Here is a 20,033-nt window from a genome sequence, read left to right on the forward strand (position 1 = left end):
TCTGAAAACAATCTCTGTAGAGGGCTGGGGCAGAAATCAGATTGTAAATAGTTTTTAAAAGTGAAGCACATAAAATTTCTTTTTCAAATTTATCAGGAATTGAAAATGAGATAGGATTTTAGTTCAAAAAGAAAGTTCAAAGGAAGAACTTTTAGGACTACTGGATGTTTGTAGGTATATGGGAAAGAACTAGTGAAAAGGGAGAAATTGAAAGAGAAGAAACTGGGGAGCCAAAAGAAGCAAGTTATTTAATACTCAGCTTCCTTAATAGTAAAAAGGGCAGAAGGTAGAATAGATGACCTCTAAGTTCATTTCTGTATCTAATTCTAGGATTTTATAAATAAGCTTAGAAAGGAATATATTTTATTCTGAGAGAAAGAAAGAAGTCCATAATGATGATAATAGTTTTGAAAGATGGAAGCAGAAGATTATATGAGCTCTCACCTTCTAATCACAAATCATTCAGTGAAATAGGAAGCTAAGGCATTTATTGAAAGTATATAGGGAAAGGATACACTTGGAGGATGGCCAAGAAAAGAAAGCACTTCCAATAGTTAATATAGGGAAAGAGATGAGGAATCAATAATTTATATTAAACAATAATCACGTGTTTTGATCTAATTTAAATAAATCAGCAGATCATGTGATAGTTACCCTAAATGTTACATCACTTATATTCTAAGATGCAGTACTATAAGTATGTTCTTGCCTTATTTTTTAAGACTACATCTTTTCTATATTTTCCTTGAATTTAATTACTGTATGGAGTAGTATAAAAATTAATTTAAATGCTAAAACATATCACCTCATACCCTTGAGGCAAGGTGATTGTAAGAATATTGAAGAATCACAAAATTTCCAAATTAGAAATATCTCAGAGTGTATACCCTCACCAAATATTCCCTCAACAATATACCCAAGAAGTTATCAAATCTTTGCTAGACATTAAGTGAATGGGAGCTTAATATCTCCTGAGAAAAATTCATTCTATTTTTGAAGAACACTAATTATTAGTGTCTCTTCTTTCTGTATCTGATTTTGCCTCTCTGCAACCTCTTCTCTCCCTTCCATCCCCTTTCCCCCATTGATTGTAGGTCTGCCTCCTGGGGACAAACAAAACAAGGATAATGTCTCTTCACGATAAGAGCCTTTCAGATACTAGAAGATAACTATTGTTCCTTCCCTCTATTTTTCTCTTCTCTGGGCAAAGCATCTTGAAACCCTTCAAGTAATCTTTACATCTTCAAAACTAAACACCCTGGGGTCTTACAGTTTTGTTTGCAGTGTGTATCTATTGTTTCAGGAGGGGCTAAGTTACACTTCACTTTAAAGCCTATTCTTTGGACATCTTGCCATTACCCTCATGCCAAATGCTTTTTTAAAAAAAATTTCAGTCATTCAATCATTTAGTCAGTTATATGGCATGAGCTCAAAATTCTTCACTAGACTATTTGTACTTTTCTGGACACTCACCAATATGGCACTGTCCTTCCTAAAATATGACACCCAGAAATGAACTTGATACTCCACATATCTGACCAGGGTTAAGTACAATAATAGATATTATTTATCTATCTTCATGAAACTTAAGATAATATTAGACCTCTCAGTGTTCATTAATCACATTACTGATTCCTGTTGAACTTAAAATATACTAAAATCCAAATAGCTTTTTTGACTGAACCATACCCCCCACCACACCACATGCAAAATTGTTTTTTCTGTCCTAAAGTGTAGAATTTTATCTACCTACCTTTCTACCTAAAGTTCATACACACAAACATGCGTAAAAGCATATATTTATTTGGGTTAGAAAAGCAACTTCAGAAAGTGGGGAGCCGAATGGCTAAAAAAGAGGTTCATAGAAAAAAAGATTGGGATTTTGAAGTTCCATATGTGATTTATGATCACTGAGAAAATTATATCAATACATATGTTTATGAGTATATGTGTATACTCAACTTATTTCTATATCATGTATAAATATGTAACATATATATAAATATGTATATTACACATATATATAAATTTCATTTTATTTGACTCAAAATTTCAGCCTTTCAAGGCTTTGTTGTTGCTGCAGTCTTTTAAATCTTGACTGTCATCCAGTGTACTATCTATTCCTCCATTTTTATGCCATTGACACATCAGATGAAAATATATCTATATTTTATTCAATTAATTGATAAGAATGTAAATGTAGCATAGGACTTAGTACATATCCTTAGTGCAAGTCACTGAAGACTTTCTTGCCAAGTTTACAAATTTCCCATTAATGGCAAGTAGCTACTCTTTGGATCAACCCACTCAAATAATTATATTATTGACTGATTCATATTTCTCCATTGTTTTTCAAATAGGAGAGATTTCATCAAAAGATTTACCCTAATTATGTAACTCTCTCTCTCCAGCTTTTTTTCATCACTTTAGTTACCTTGACTAAAAAAGGAAACCTTAGTCTATCATGAAGTATTGTTGCTAAAGTCAAGTGAATTGTTTCCTACCACACATATTCATTTAGAAAACCACAAATTAAGATTACTCAGGTTGTATTGTATTTTTGTTCTACTTTATTCAATATTTCCCCAACTATATTTTAATCTAGGTTGGGATACTCAGGCATGTGACATCTCTATGATCTTTCAGTTATTACTAAAGTAGTTTAGCACTCATATTCCAAGAATATTGTTTATCTGGACTGACAGACAAATTCATCAAGGGTGCTACATGATTTCTTACAATTGTCTTACTGCTCTTAAATGCAGTTTTGTATTAGCCATTTTTCTTAGTTTTTTCCTAGCTCAACTACCATTTTCTCTAAAAACTGGTACTGATCAGTCCTTTTTTCGCTTTTGTCAGTTTCTATTGTCCTTTCTATCCCAAGAGATACTTCTTACTTCTTCAGTCTTCTTCTCTTTCTCAATATGACTAAGAAAAATAAATAAATCTTTATCATGCTTAATTTTCTTTGTACACTTCAGTTCATTCTGAGATTTAATTCTCCTGATGTTGTTCTTATAAGATCAAGTTATGCTTTCACAAAGACATAGTTATATGTGCCTTTTCAAGTTAATTTAGTAAGTTCTCTGTGCATCCAGGATGGTCCCTTTTAGATAATTCCCTTTTTTTTCTTCATATGAATTATTTCTCCAGCTATATATGTAGTTGGTTTTTCTGAGATGTTGTTCAAAAATAAATAAATAATGTCAGTCATATTCTTCTCAACATTACTTTAACCAATATATTTTTTCTCATTTTAAAGATTTTATTTATTTTGAGTTTTACAATTTTTCCTCTAATCTTACTTCCCTCCCTCCACTCCCCACGGAAGGCAATTTGCCAATCTTACATTGTTTCCATGGTATACATTGATCCAAATTGAATGTGATGAGAGAAGAATCATATCCTTAAGGAAGAAAAATAAAGTATAAGAGATAGCAAGATTGCATAACATCAGTTTTTTTCTAAATTAAAGGTAATAGTTCTTGGTCTTTCTTCAAACTCCACAATTCTTTCTCTGGATACAGATGGTATTCTCCATTGTGGATAGCTCCTAATTGTCCCTGATTGTTTCACTGATGGAATTAACAAGTCCATCAAGGTTGATCATCACCCCCATGTTGCTGTTAAGGTATACAAGTTTTTTCTGGCTCTGCTTATCTTGCTCAGTATCAGTTCATGCAAATCCTTCCTGGCTTCCCTGAATCCCAATCCCTCCTGGTTTCTAATAGAACAATAGTGTTTCATGACATACAAATACCACAGTTTGTTAAGCCATTCCCCAATTGAAGGACATTTACTTGATTTCCAATTCTTTGCCAACATAAGCAGGGTTGCTATGAATATTTTTGTACAAGTGATGTTTCTACCCTTTTTCATCATCTCTTCAGGGTATAGACCCAGTAGTGGTATTGCTGGATCAAAGGGTATGTGCATTTTTGTTGCCCTTTGGGCATAGTTCCAAATTTCTCTCCAGAAAAGTTGGATGAATTCACAGCTCCACCAACAATGTAATAGTGTCCCAGATATCCCACATCCCTTCCAACATAGATCACTGTCCTTTCTGGTCATATTGGCCAGTCTGAGAGGTGTGAGGTGGTACCTCAGAAATGCTTTAATTTGCATTTCTCTAATAAGTAATGATTTAGAGCAATTTTTCACATGATTATGGATCACTTTGATTTTCTCATCTGTAAATTGCTTTTGCATATCCTTTGACCATTTGTCAACTGGGGAATGGCTTGTTTTTTAAAAAATTTGACTCAGTTCTCTGTATATTTTAGAAATGAGTCCTTTGTCAGAAATACCAGTTGTAAAGATTGTTTCCCAGTTTACTACATTTCTTTTTATCTTGGTTACAGTGGTTTTGTCTCTGCAAAAGCTTTTTAATTTAATATAATCAAAATCATCTAGTTTGTTTTTAGTGATGCTCTCTATCTCTTCCTTGATCATGAACTTATGCTTCCATTTCCATAGAACTGACAGGTAAACTACTTCTTGATCTTCTAGACTGCTTATAATATTGGTTTTTTGTGTCCAAATCCTGTAACCATTTGGATCTTATCTTGGTAAAGGGTATGAGGTGTTGGTCTTATCTAAGTTTCTTCCATACTAACTTCCAATTATACCAGCAGTTTTTATCAAAGACTCTTTGGGTTTATCAAACAGCAGATTACTACAATTGTTTCCTGCTATTGCACCAAGTCTATCCCACTGATCCACCACTCTTTTTCTTAGTCAATACCAGACAGTTTTGATGACTGATGCTATATAATATAATTTTAGATATGTAGGGCTAAGCAACCAATATATTTTTTCATAGCACTGCTAACACATTAAAATCATTTCCCTATAACATCGTGTAATGGCATTTAGCCAATTATCCATTTACAACATAATTCCTATTAAAGTCTCTTTCCCTTGTAACTTTGTTTTGCTTCATGTCCTGCTTTCACATATTCAATTAATAGCATTAGGCATATCTCTGGGTTCATTTCCTGTGGATGAGAAATTGAAAGATTTAGAGCTTAAAAGCACTTTTGAAGTCACTTAAACCAACTGTCTCAATTTACAGATGAGGTAACTGAGGTCCTGAACTGTTAAGTGACTTGCCCAAATCATACAGCTAGTAAATAAAAGAGCAGGGATTCAAACTCAGTTCTTTTAACTTCGGATCCAATCCCCTCTCTCTACTCTATTTTATTGTGTTTTTAGACTCATCAATACTGATTTAAATGATCATTTTTATTTGCTATGAAATATAAGATACTTGAATAAAAAATAATAGTACTTGTACTTCATTTAAATTTTGCAAGGATATTGAGCTTATACATCAGCTAAAAACTGCCAGAAGGGCTGTAAACAAAGAATAATGATAGATGGCACTGAGTTTCAGAGAGGTGTCTCCTGGAATTCTTCAGGGGCTGGTGTTAGGCCTGTTATTTAATGTCTTCATTAATGATCAGGAAGACAGAGTAGAAACCATCTGGAAGAGGGAGTTAGAATCATTTTAATGAAATTCACAAATGGCACTAAATTGGTAGGTGTTAAAAAAGCACAGAGGACAGAGACATGATATTAAACAACCTTCAGAAGTTCAAAATGTGGACAGTGAACACCTGAGTTTATTTTTTAAGGATGTAAATATATGCCTCTCAATTAGAGGACCTTATAAATTAGATTCAATTCAAAAAGCCTCTAGTAAGCACCTATGAGGTACTAGATGCTATGCTAGGCTCATGGGATTCATAAAATATATACTGAAGTTGATCTAAAATAAAATAGCACAGGAAAATTCTACAATATAGAAGTACTCAAATGCAATACGATTCTGTCATCTGATTTTTTTCAAATGGCTTAATGTAATAATAGTTTAGGTTGAGTCTCCCATTTCAGTCTCTGTTCTTCTTTTGATAAAGAGTTTTGTATCCAGAAAAAGGTTTTTCATAGACCTTATACCATTGATCATCAAAGGAAAATTAAATCAATCAATTTATTGATTAAAGATCTCTGAAAGTGTAATATGTTAACCCATTTTTTGCTGCTTCTGTCCCCATTTCCTTATCTCTCCAATAATGTTATTCAGTTCTCAGGTTGCTTACCAATGGAGGTTCTTTAAGAAAGGATATTACTGAGGTAAAACTGCCATTATAATTTGAAACATCCATGTCCACTGGTTTGGGGGGGGGGGAATTGGAACATTATTCCCTGCTATTAAACATGATTTCTTCTGCATATTTACAAGATAAATCCAGCAAAACAGCTCTTCTGACATTGATCATGCCATAGAGATATGTTTTCAAAGACCATGTTAATAGAGTACAGAGGTATTTAGATCTTATCAAGCTACAAAAATCCCAAGAATGGATCTGCAAATAAATCACATTTATCATCCTAAAAATAGACTAGTGAAGAATGGAAATCCTTGCTTATACCAGAAATTTTTCCATGAGGTGATGAGAGAATTTTTTGTTGGTTTTTATTGTCTTGTTATTTGTTTGCTTGGACTCTGGCAGCGAATGGGAGGGAGTACTTACATTAATGAAATCAAAGACTCTTCAAAGTATTAGAGTACTTACAGAATAGCAATTTTGAATGATTTACATAAGTAACATGGAAAAGTTTTCTCTACTTATGAAGTATAGAAATAAAAACACAACAACAAGGAGCTGCCATGGGGTAAGGCTTAAGCATTAATAAATACAGTGCTTTTTTTTCAAAGTAACACAAAATGCTTTACAGGCACTAACTCAAAATTCTCACATCAGTATACAGAAAGTGTTGTCTCTTTTTGTTAAGCTGTTAGTTGTTATTTGTGAGCTGTTGTTTATAGAGAAGGAACTTTTTCCTGATTTATTACAGGAAGTACTCAGATGATTTTATAAGACTTCCAGATAGTCATAATAGTTCACTAATGCTTTCCACTGCATATAGGTCATAGTTTCTATTGTCTCAGCTGTTGAGCATATCCTTTTAGGAAACAAAGGCAAATTATAGGGTACCAACTGAAATGTCAAGATCATATGTACTTTCATAAATTTTTCAGGGCAAGTTGAATATGTGGAACCTTTTCAATATTTGCTACATATTTCTTGAACAGTACTAAATGTGACAATCTGGGAGAACAGGTTGAATTCAATTTCCAACAGAAGCATTACATTCTGATGAGTTGTCTTTCCAAAAGGCAAAGTAGTTCTCTGCTGTAGCATTCCCTTCTCTTCATCTATTCCACAGAAAATAAAGTTTAATCAACTGTGATGTTAATTTAGTGGACTATTGTAAATTCTTTGTGATGCAGAGAAGTGGTACATTAGTGTCTGAATTCATCCATTATAAAGATTGAGATATTAGAGTCATCTCATAATAGTTCCTAAATTAGATCACTGCCTCCAGATTATTAATTCACCCTTTCCATCTCCTTTCATTTGCCCTAGTCTTTGTCTTTGGTGAATAGCACTGGGATCCAGTAATTAAAAATAAAAAAAAAAATCCTAGTAATCCATAATTCTGACATCCAATGACCTTATAGAACTCAGAGTGAGATATTTGGAGCTGGAAGGTATTTTAAAGGCCATTGATTTTAAGCCCTTCATTATACAGATGAAGAAATGGACACTAATAGAGGTGAACTGACTTGTCTAAGGTCACAAGGCTAGTAAGTCTCTGAGTTAAGATTTGAACCTTGGCCCCAAATTCTTTTTTCTATCCAGTAGTCTGTTTCATAGTAAAAAGGGCATGGATTCTGGAGTGAGAGAAATTGAGTTCAGATCCTACATCTGATGTTTACTACCTTTTTGACCATGGGAAAACCATTGAAGCTCCCAGTGCCTTAACTACATCATCTATAAAATGAGAAGGTTGGCCTAAATGATTTCCGGGGTCTTTTAACTCTAAATTCTGATACTGGGAGTTTTCTATAGGAATATTTAGAAGTTTTGAAAAAAATGGAACTCATTTTCAGATATAACTAGTTTCAGTTTTGATCCTAACATTACTATGAAAATTTTTATTTCTATATCTTCATTTTCCAGTCCCCTTCCATTCCTGCCCATTAGCAATACTACAATACATTACATAACACATTTTTATATTTATGCCCAGTTATGTATCTTCTTGGCCAAAAAAATCCACCCAAATCTACTCTGACTGATTCTGACAGTTATTTATTTTTCCCAAAAAATAATTGCCAGTGGGCAATTATAATTCTTTTTTGAATCACTTCAATAGGCTGTTCCAATCCAGTAGTGAAAAGCATAGTTCTGTAATCTCCAGTCTCAATGGGGTACCTTAGCAATGTCAAAAAGTCATTTAAATTGTTGAATATATTATTATTTTTTTGTATTATTTTGCAAGGTAATGCAATTAAGTGACTTACCCAAGGTTACAAGCTAGGTGATTATTAAGTGTCTGAGACCAAATTTGAACTCAGCTCCTCCTGACTCCAGGGCCAATGCTCTATCCACTATGTCATCTAACTACCTTATTGAATATATTATGGATGACAATTGTCACCCCTTGTAAAATATAACACCTATAAATAAATGCTAAATTTAGTATATTCTTAATATAATTAGGGAAAATGGAACAATGGAAGAACATAACACATCATTTCTTTAAGTTATAACTAACCTTTAACACACGGACAGAAATGTATACTTTCATGCTTCTATCCTTCTATACATCAATGCTTCTATATTTTCCTCTGTATCTTATTTCTATAATCAAAATCTCAGTGGAGAAAGAAATATGAATCTGTTAGAGAAAATACCCACTGCTTTCTCTTCTACTAACCACCAGGCTCCCACTATTGTAACAAGTCTATGCTACTCACAATCAATACAATTTCCTATTCAACAGTTTTTGAAGTATATGGTAAAAGTGTTCCTACCCAAATTGGTGATAGAAGGGAAGTTAGGGAAGAATGAGAAATATTTGATTCACCTTTTGGGGTTTTTAAATCTGTTCCCCAGGACTGTTTAATTTTTATTAATTAGTAATTATGTGGAAGAAAAGACTAGAGATTTTTGGCTCGTACTCTTCATCATATTCATATTCTTATTGTCACTCTTTTTTCTGAGTCTAAAACGGTCAAACTAGCTGGAGAGTGAATTATATTGACTACACTAACATCCTTTGGACTGAATTTCTAGCTCTTACAGCTTGAAGACAAAAAAGTAGGCAGTTCAATTGGATGTTAAACTCTTCTTGACAAGTGTCAATGTCAAAAGAAAAACCACATAATCTCATGATTAAGAACAAAAGAATGTAAAAGAGAAAACTTCAAGGAAGATACAAACTTACCACAATAGTAGAGAAAAGCTCAATAGGATCTTCTTTCTATCAAACTGATGGCCCACTTCCAGACATTCAGAATTCTCTCCTGAATTATTCCCAAATGCCAGTTAATTCACATGAAAGTTCTGTCAAAAGAATGTTACCTGCAAATAAAACAATTCAACCCATCTCATAGCTGTTTAATCAAATCATAAACCAATGCACACTTTTCTTCAGTAATGTAAGGGCATACCTTTCACCAAGAGAAGTTTTCTAATTTAGATTTTTTAAATGCTTTGTTTCATGATGGTCCAGTAGACAATGAGAGAGCAAGATATTTCTGTTTTATAGTAGAAGCAGTTGTCAGTCCTGCTTCCGATCATATTAAAGTATAAATCAACTATCTTTACACATCAGCAATAATTTGTAACATCAAAAGAAAATAGGTCTAGAACAGGAAGAGGTTATTTAGTGAGGCCCAATGAGGTGAAGTGACTTGTCTTCAAAACTTGATCTCCTTTGACTCTAGACCAGTATTTTCTGTGTACCATAATGCATCCTGCCACTTTCTAGAAAGCATTCATTATTGGAAAACAGTTAGAAAATTGTTATTATAAACTAGAAACTTTCTGGCACCCAAGGCCTGAAATGCTTCTACTCTTAGAAAACAAACATAAATCCAAATGCATCAGAAGAAAGCAATTGACTTTTAAAGGAGATGATAAATTTTAAATCTAATAAAGAACAGCCTGGATAAATATGTAATAGCACCATATTTGGACTTATAACTAGGTTCACAGAACTAAGCTTTACCTTTCTGCAACTTTCAAAATGTTACTCAGTTTAGGGGAAAATCACATTCCACCAAGTTTTCACCATTATGCCAACTGTGACCACTAAATTTGAGCCAGAGAGGTTAAGACCTCATCCATAGAGACAGTAGCAACATCCACTCTTGGAAAATGAAATAATATTCCTTTCCATATCAAGAAATTAATTAAATACCTCCTGAAAAATTTGGATTGTCTTGTTTGTCCCCTGTCTTTGGATGATTTTCTCAAATGTAAAATGAAGAAACTGGCCTTCAGAAAGCAGTCTATACTTGGATACTTCCGCTGCTTTTCCTCCAACTCACTTTTAAATCTTCTCAATCTGGATTCTCACCTCCACATTTAGCTGAAACTAATTGCTTTGATGTTAACATTGATCTCTTAAGTACCAAATAAGTCTTTTGTCAATCTTTATCAATCTTGACTTCAGCCTTTTATTCAGTCAGTCATAATCTTCTAAATATTGTATTCTTTCCTTTCTGGGCTTCCCTGGAACTGGTTTCTCCTGAAACTGCTCCTACCTATCTGATTACCCCCCACCCACCCCATGTTGGTCTCTTTTACTTACTTTTCTTTCCAGACCATGCCCAATGACCATAATGTCCCCAGGGTTCTGTCCTAGGAAATTTTTTCCTTTACCTCTATGCTGTCTTGCTTGATGATCCCATTTAGACAGTTATCATCTCTATGCAGATCATTCCTACATCTATATATCTAGCCCTAATCTCTCAACTGACCTGTAGTCCTGCATCATCAACTGCCTTTTGGTCATGTCAAACTGGATGTCCCATAAGCATCTCAAACTTAACATGTTTCAAGAATGGAATACAGCAAATAGAGTATGGTAAATACTTCTTCCCAATTTTCCTACTACTGTTTCCTAACATAACTGTTTGACTATGAACAAATCACTTAATCTCTACTTGCCACAGTTACTTCATCTGTAAAATGGAGATAATAATAATAGCTACTTGGAAAAATTGATGTGAGAATAAACTGAAATAACCTTAAAGTGTGATATAAGTGCTAGTTATTATTTTGATTTTTGTTATTATCTCCAACTCCTTGCTTGTATGCAAACCACATATTTTAATTTATCAAAACTAATCATTTCTACCTTTACATAATCTTTGTCTTTCTTTGACATACACACCACCCTCTTTTACCTCATCCTTTGCATGAGCCCTCTAAACGTTTTCCATATTTTAAATATCTCCCCCACCCCAATCAAACTGCTAAAGTGATTATTTTCTGAGTGCATCTGATCATGCCACGTTCCCATCCACCTGACCACGTAACTAGAATGACTCCCTATTACTTTCAAGATCAAATATAGTCTTCTGTTTGGCGTGTAAAGTCCTTCACAATCAGACTTTTCCTGCCTTTTCAGTCTTTTTATACACCCTCTCTTCTGTGTATTCTAGGGTCCAGCTACTAGTTACTTGTTATTTATTTAGCATACTCCATTTTCAGATTGAATTCCATTTACTGTATCTCATACCTGGAAAGCTTCTTTATCTCTGCTTCTTATTTTTCCTTCAAGGCTTAACTCAAATTGTACATACTGAAAGAATCTTTTCCTGGTTCCATTTCCCACACCCAAATCCTAATGTCTTCCTTCTGAGGTTATCTTTCATTCATACTGTATATATAGTACATGTATATAAATGTATATATATATATATATATATATATGTGTGTGTGTGTGTGTGTGTGTGTGTGTGCGTGTATGTGTATATACATAAGCATACATACTTATTTGTAAGTTGTCTCACTTATGAGAATTAGAGCTCCTTTGCCTTTCTTTGAACCTCCAACATTTAATATAGTGTCTAGAATATAGCAAGCATTTTCTAAATACCTTTTGATTGACTAGCTAAATGGCCCAGCCATTCTATAAGATCATTTTTAGCTCTAAAAAAAAACTAACGTAAACCAAAGATTATGTAATTAGCATCTTCAAAGTAAATAGTGGAAATAAATAATGATACATATATATATATATATATGGAGGAAATATCTTAATCATAAATAGTAATAATAGAAAATAGTAATAAATAGTTAATAGTAAAATAGAAATAAAAAGGGTTCTTCATTTACCATGCCAGTCATTTAGAATAATGAATTATATAAAATACAGTATTTTTTTCATCACCTCCACATCCAAGCCATCTCATTTTATGGATATTTTAGAGGGGGAAAAACATTCTTTCTTATTTTCTAAAGGGATCCTGACTCTGTCACTTACATGAATTTGAAAGAGAAATTCTTCCAAATTGGAGTAATTTGGCACATGGATATGTATCAGTATTAAACCATCTGATTTTAAAAGCTGCTTTGAAAGAATAAAGATGTTTGAAATTTACTCAAAAATTAAATGACAAGGAGAAAATATGTAGGTACCATTATAATAGAAGGATTATAGAAATCCAAAGGAGAATGTATAAACAGATGTGCTCATTTAGTATAAGTCTTGATAGCTAAAAGCTATTTATAAAACTAAGAATTTCTTTTCCTGAAAGCTTTTTTGTTAATGACTTTTGTTTTTATACTTCATTCTTTTTTAAATTTATCTACCGCTTTCTACCAGCCTTCTCTTATTTTGTATATGTGTATGTGTATGCACACATATATGTCTATATATTTATATACATATGTATATAAACATACTTTAAAGAAATAGTTTGGCTAAGCCATCCAATATATCATTTGTGCAAAAATAAACACCCCATTTATTAAGCACCTACTAAAATTCAATCATTTTCCTAAGTACTGGAGATAAAATGAAAAATAAAATAAAATCCCTTTCCACTGCACCACTCCAACCTGTATTCTATGATCCACCTCTGCAAATAAGAAAAGGAGGTATATTTTCTAATCATATGATCATAGCTTTAGACCTTGAAAACTATCTAATACAGCTCTTCATGATAGAGATAAGGAAAATAAAGATCCAAAAAGAGTAAATTAAAGTTCAAAGCAGTAAGGAAAGAATTGGAATCCAGCTTGGATCCAATTGGATCCCCCTCGCCAAGAAACCAATTATTTTTCCACTCTCCCCCACTCCCTCTCACTGGACACTATTCAAACTATATTGCCTCTCAATGAGCAAAGAACTGTTTCTAGTTCTTTTAAAGAACTGGAAACAGGTCTCAGTTCTCCCAGTGAGGTCTATTACAAACATTTTAACACATATGAAATATAAGCATATATACCTCAAAGTGATATCTCTGGGTCAAAGACTACAGATTTTTATCATTTTAGCTTAATTTCCAATTGCTTTTCCAAAACAATTGGACCAAATTACTGCTTCACCAACAGCTTGCCTGTCCTTCTCATTCCTCTTCATTAACTATTCACACCTTTTGTCATCCATGCCAACTTTCTGAGGAAGAGGCAGAGTTGTTTTGATTTGTGATCTCATTACTGTTGGTTTAAAGTAGTATTTCATATTCTGATTATTTTCATTTCTTCTTTTGATAAATTTTTTCTCATATTCTTTGACCACTTATGCACTTATGAATGGCTTAGTCTAGAATTTTGCTATTTTATGTGATATAGCCAAACCCTTATAAGAGGTTTTTGTTGCAAAGATTTTTTCCCTGATTAATTTTACCTTTTTGTCCTAGCACTCTTGAATTTGTAAATGCATACTTAATTCTATGAAACTGAAATCATATTTCATTCCTTTTATTCATTGTTATAATATTTTTAACTATAAGTGATTTTTTCTCCCTAACCTTAAGTTTGAAAGATACCTCTCTTAATTTTATGTCATTTTTTTAAATTGATTTGACTTTTTTTAGCTGTCATATATCTATTTGGAACTTAGTGTGGATATGGTATAAGATACCAGTCTATATATATATATATATATATATATATATATATATATATATATATATATATATTTCTATCTGTATCTATTTATGCCTATGTATGGTTACATAGATAGATATTCTCACAACCTTATACCTTCCTTTTTAGTTTTCCCTCTTCCCTTTATCTTTTTTTTAGTTTTCCTTCTTCCCTTTGCCTCTGACTTCTCTCTTCCATGATTCTGTTTTCCCAACCTTCCTAATAATGCCTCATGCTTCAAAATCTTATCATATTCCTTTCATCCAACAGTACTGAACTTTCTTCTGTCTATATTCTTCTGGGTTTGATTATTTGCCAACTAATCTCAAAATAGTCTAGCTCTGCCAAGGATAATTAATAATAAGTAAAAATGGATTAAAAGATCAGAATGCAGAACAGATTTCCATTTTAAAAGAGTCCTTCTGGTGACAGAGTACCATAATTCGAACAATTCCTTTGCAAAGTTTTGAGCCACTATGGAATGTCAGTGAGTATTATATTTGGGGTCATGCATCACTTTTTGATGCCCCTCCAATTGAACCTCATTGACAGCTGCCTATGATAGGGACTACTGTATGTATAGGGATACCCTATTACTAGATACCACTGACCTAACTTCATAGTCAGAGTATCCCATACCCACAGAGCAGGAATTCCTTGCAGGTTTTTGTGGTGGCAGAGAAAGTTGTGCTCTATCTCCCTACCCCTAAGATAAAGAAGATAAAGGATTTTGTTCTATCTGCCCAAATACTTTCTATTACTGTAGTCCATAGGGATATAAACCATTTTAATCAGTAGATAAAATTCTAAGAGTAAATAACTTTATGTGTATGTGTGTATACATGCACATATATATGTGTGGGCACCCATATGTTAACATATTCTGATTTGTCAAACACACATGCATTTTCTATCTGCATTTGTCATAGGGTAGATTCCTCTTTTGTATATCAGTTAAAATATTGTTTACTAGAATCAAATTCCATAAGGGAGATTTCCCACCTATTTGCTTTCATAGACAACACACTGAATAATCATATCTCTCTTACATTTCACCTCAATTTCCAAAGCTTTAGGCAGGCTCCCCTTTGGATTCCTTAGAGTAATGAAAATAGTTGATCCCAGTTTCTTTCATGGGAAAGGTCAGAGCCTTGAAACATCACTTTTAGTTAGATTTGCTCGAGTACTGGCATCTAGCTTCTTGTTATGCTGCTCTGGCATCACAGAAAACACCAGACTGTCAGAATTAAGGCTGCCGGCCTAGCTGAGCAAAGTCTCTGTGCAATTCTGTATGAAGGCATCCCAGTAAACTATGCCAAAAATCTCCTCACCCATTGGTAATTGCTTCTCAGCAACCTTTCAGTTCAGGATGTTTTGATCTAAAACTCTCTAAGGAATGGAAATGTGAGCTAAAGGAAATAGAAGCATTCTCTGTTGTGGTGCTAAGCATCTTACCCTCAGAAAAAACTTGAGTTTACTTGGAGATGAGAATTGCTACCTGACTGATGGCACACCTTGAAAGTTGTGGTCACTGGAATAATGTAACAAATGTTATATCTATAGCCTTGCTTTTAGCTTCTTGACTAGTAGACAGAGGATAGATGTGAATAAATGACCTTTTGGAAGAGATACAGGGATTAGCAGTGGGGACAGGGAAATAATCAGAAAAAAGACTAAAAGGGGTATGAACAGAAAGATTAGATTTAACAAATGAGATTGTTGTTAAAAAAAAAACAGAATGTTAGAAATGCAGGTTTCCAATAAGAAGAAAAATCAAGAAGATTGCAAGTATCATTGGAAAGCACTAAGATTCCCCAGATAGACCATAGAATTTATGGACTGGAAGTCTCTTTGCAGAAGAAATGATTGAACTGATCTGTCAACATTTAGTAAATGGGTATTTGGAGAAAATATAATAATAACTAAGTTTTAATTCCTGTCCTCAAAGGAGTTTATAATTTAAGTAGATGGGATCCGATATACACACACACACATACATATATATATATATATATATATATATATATATATATATATACATATACATATATGATCAATGCAAAGGAGATTTCTAGATTTAGATTCAGAGTCAAAAACATTGAGAATTGAAGGTCAAATGCTGGAAAATAACTGGGAAAATGAGGGAGAACATTTAGTCAAGTTTTTTGAAAGTCTGCACAAATCCAGTTTACTGTGAGCAAGTCATGGGCAAATGTTTAATAAATGCATTTTCATTCATTCCTAGTAATGCATAATAATAAATGATTTTGATTATTCATATTATGTAAGGACTTTCAATTATATAATCATGCACTATGGGGACAATTTAGAAAAAGGAAACCAAATTCAACAAGTTCCTGAAAGAATGGATTATTAGTGAAAAAATACTTATACTAAATAATGCTTAAAATTTAATCTGAACCATAAACAGGAATCAGAGCAGCACAGGACTCAATAGGTGAGTTTCTTGAGATGCTATTTGGTATCCTAAGATAAAGCCCTGGTTACGCTAAAGAAGTTAGAGCTCTAAATTTACTGCCCTCTGACCAGGATCACATTATACAATTATCCCTTTTACAAGGGTTAGTAGTAATCTGGAAAATCCACATAATTTTTTTGACCCTCCCTTCATAACCAAGAAGAAATCTGAATTTTTTTTCTTTTTTTCCTTTATGAGATTTTTAGAGTACCTTTTTGCAAAATTTCATAGGCTCTGGGCTGTCTGCTGACCTTTCCATGTCATCTACAAACTCCCCCCAAATTTTCCATCTAATTTCTTTGCCAAGTAATAATACATTGAAACTGAAATGGGGAAAGTCATGATGTGAAAGGGTTAGTTGTGCTCCACTGATGATGATGTTTGTCCTTTGTTCTTGGTGATGCCAAGACAAGCATATGAATTGGATTTGAGTGAGGTGGGGAAATGCTAGTGAGGATTTGAGTGAGGGAGTGAAGTCATCGGCCTCACTTTCTCCTCTAGAGTCATCTGGATCCAGTGGCCAGATATGGATCAGGATACTTGTAGCTGGCCCTGGATGCTAGGCAGTCAGAGTTAAGTGACTTGTCCAAAGTATTCAAGTGTCTGAGACTGGATTCAAATTTCTATCCCTCTGACTCCAAGGCCATTGCACCATCCATTGTTCCACCTAGCTGCCTTTTGTGCTGCAATAGTCTCCAACTAATACACCAGTCTCTATTCCCATCTTCATCCTATCCTGCATACCACTGCAAGGATAATCTTCCTAAAATACCTCTGTCAAATCAATTCCCTTCAAAACCAAACATTTAAGTGTCTGTTACCATGCAATGTTCAGTGTTAAGTGGAAGATAGATACAAAGAGGAAGATAAAAGCTCTAGCACTTGCAATAAATGGAAAATAAGCTTTGAATGTGAGAAACTGAATCCAAAGCCCAGATCAACCACTTAATATCTATGTGAACCTGAAAAAATGCTTATTTTTTCTGGGTCTTCTTTTCCTCTTCTTTGGAATGATGGGGTTACCTTAGAAACAACCCCTTCCCTCATGGAATTTCTTTCATTGTATCACTATCCTATTCAAGCATCTACCATTATTCCCTGTTGTCTACCACATTCTGTCACAAGCTAGCTTCATTTTTCCTTCTCACTACCTCTCCCATTGTTCCTTAATGTGAACCATCTGCTCCAGGTAAGCTAGTTTGTTCATTGTCACTCATCTTTTATGTGTTCATGTCCTCTACCTTTGTCTTGGTCATGCTATATTCTTCCTCTTTGGAATTTCCTTAATACAGTTTCTTGCCTATTTGGATCCTATCGATCCTTCAAAATCCTGCCTTTTCCATGATTCTACAGTAGACCACTCTAGACTTAATTTTTTTTATTTATTTGCAGTTGTATGTTTTAATTAAGATTTAATTGTTGTTGTTGAATTGTTTCTTGATCTTTAAGGTCTTCCAAAAGCAATCCATCTAGTTTAAGCTCTTCCTTTTACAAGTGAAAAAATTGAAGCTGAAGGAGGCTGTTATTTTTCCAAAACCAAATAGTTAATGTCAGAGGCAGGATTTTGAACCAAGTCCTCCTGACTCCAGAGACATTTTTTCTTATCACTACACCATGCTGCTTTTCAGTTCCCTCTGCTACACTCACTAGCCACATGATAATAGGAAAGTCACCTAAGTTGTTTGACTTTTAGTCTCTTCACCTATAACATGAGAATAAAGAAACTGAACTTCCTTTTGTGAAGAAATCACTTTGCAAAGCAGAAAGTGTTATATAAATATGAACTATGGGCCTGCCTATTGTTGCTTTCCCATTTCTCACATCTGTGTAGTGGTTCAATGACTTTGCTTGCATATGTCTATTTCACTACCATAACCTATCTTGTCTCAATTGGCATATTGGGCAAAGAACATTATGGCAAAGATCACAGATGCAGGAAGACTAGGCCTGGCAGTATGAGAATGGGATGAGCAGTCCTTCCACTAGGCCAGAGGGGATGCCAAGTTAGAGATCCAGATCCAAGTGGAGAATGCAGCTGTGTTACCATCAGAATTATTACATCAGTGTGAAAATGTTGGGTTCCTTTCAAATTGGGAGTTTGAATAATATGTTCAAAATCAAGTCCCAGTTAAATTAGCCATGGTTTCAGAATAACTATTGGTTTAGGAGCATTCAATTTTAAAGGTAAAAGAAAAATTCAAAGGAAAAAATATTATACTATCTGGCTCCATGTAAAAACCTCAAATTCTTTTAGGGTTTCTATTTCTGCATAATGTCAGTGCTTCCAAATCTATAAAGCATTATCTGACTGAAAAAAGTCATTAAATTATTTCATGATTATAAGGTCAAGGATATACTTGAAGAAATTGGCTGCATTAGGGATTAGAAGGCAGGTTTGAGAAAAGAACTACAGATAAAGAAATGGAAGCTAGCAGTTTGTTCTAGATTTTTGAGGAGTGCATGACAGAGTCATAGGAAGAGTGTTTTGTTGAATTTGTTGTTTTTGTAGATCAATGGAAACCATTAGAGGAGGACTTGAAGATTGAGAAAAAGATTGCCAATTGAGGGGAAAAAGGTATAGAAAAAGGGTGGGAAGAAGAGCACAAGTGAAAGAATTCACTTTAACAAGAAAGGTGAATTATCCTCTGATATTTAAATGAAGATATTTGATGGAGAGTTGAGGAAGCTTACCTTGGCAGCTTCAGTTTTCTTAATAAAATAAGAAGCATTTTGTTACTGGCCATACCTTCCCATCTCTACCTTTGCCCTCTCTCTGTTCTCTAGTCTGGAAAATCACAGAACTGTAGAATATAAGCTCCTGTATGTGCATCCATAAAGTCTAGTACAGTGCATGTATATGTTGAATGCCTAATAAAAAAACCTATTTGTTTAAAGATTGACTTAAAAGGACATAATCCAACTTATATCTGAGGACAACGTTCTAAAGAGATTTAAGCCCTTTAATTCTGCATAACTTTCTTTGAATTTTTTTAAATCATCCTCTTCTTTTGTTGAATTCCTTTATATCCTTTAGATTTCAATTCAAATGCTACCTCTTCCACAAAACCTTCCTTGGAACCTGTTCTTAGTACCAACCATCTCCTAGATGCCACACAACACTTTATATTTTATCTTTTTTAATATACTTATGCATCATTGTACATGCCTTATCTCAAATATATTGCCTTCAGTTTCCCTTCACAAAGCAGACATTTAATAAATATTTGCTGAATTTCCTAAATCAGAGGTCATTTACTGAAAATGAGGATAGTGTTAGGGTCTTAAGGAAAGAGAAAAAAATTTGGGAGTTATAAAGAATGTGAGGAGTCAGTTAAGGTTGGAATAGAGAATTACTATACAGTAGTGAGCTTGGAAAATAGATTCTTTTTCATTTTAAGATCTTCTATTTTGTGTAACTCTATATTTGACATACACTAATTAACATGTGAATTTCTGAATGCAAAGCAGAAAATAAAAAAGAGATTTGTATGTACATGAAACTGTGAGTCCCCACTATAAAGAGCTTGCCTTTTTTTTAAAGCAAAAATCCATGTTAGCTTAAAGCTGTACAATTTCTTAGTATTTCCTTCTGT

The 20,033-nt window shown here is 33.6% G+C and overlaps 1 protein-coding gene and 1 long non-coding RNA gene across 5 annotated transcripts in view; one reads left to right on the plus strand and one right to left on the minus strand.

The window, feature by feature from the left end:
- Positions 1 to 20,033, plus strand: part of ADGRB3 (adhesion G protein-coupled receptor B3) — a 909,716-nt gene that overhangs the window by 769,589 nt on the left and 120,094 nt on the right. The window lies entirely within an intron of this gene.
- The window catches only part of LOC141523802 (uncharacterized), a 120,310-nt gene that overhangs the window by 78,732 nt on the left and 21,545 nt on the right, over positions 1 to 20,033 (minus strand). For both annotated transcript variants that reach the window (XR_012478602.1, XR_012478601.1), the window contains exon 4: positions 9,301 to 9,437. This is a non-coding gene — a long non-coding RNA (uncharacterized LOC141523802). The remainder of the gene's footprint in view (positions 1 to 9,300; positions 9,438 to 20,033) is intronic.

The sequence above is a fragment of the Macrotis lagotis genome, chromosome 5, assembly GCF_037893015.1.
Source record: "Macrotis lagotis isolate mMagLag1 chromosome 5, bilby.v1.9.chrom.fasta, whole genome shotgun sequence".
Taxonomy (NCBI): domain Eukaryota; kingdom Metazoa; phylum Chordata; class Mammalia; order Peramelemorphia; family Peramelidae; genus Macrotis; species Macrotis lagotis.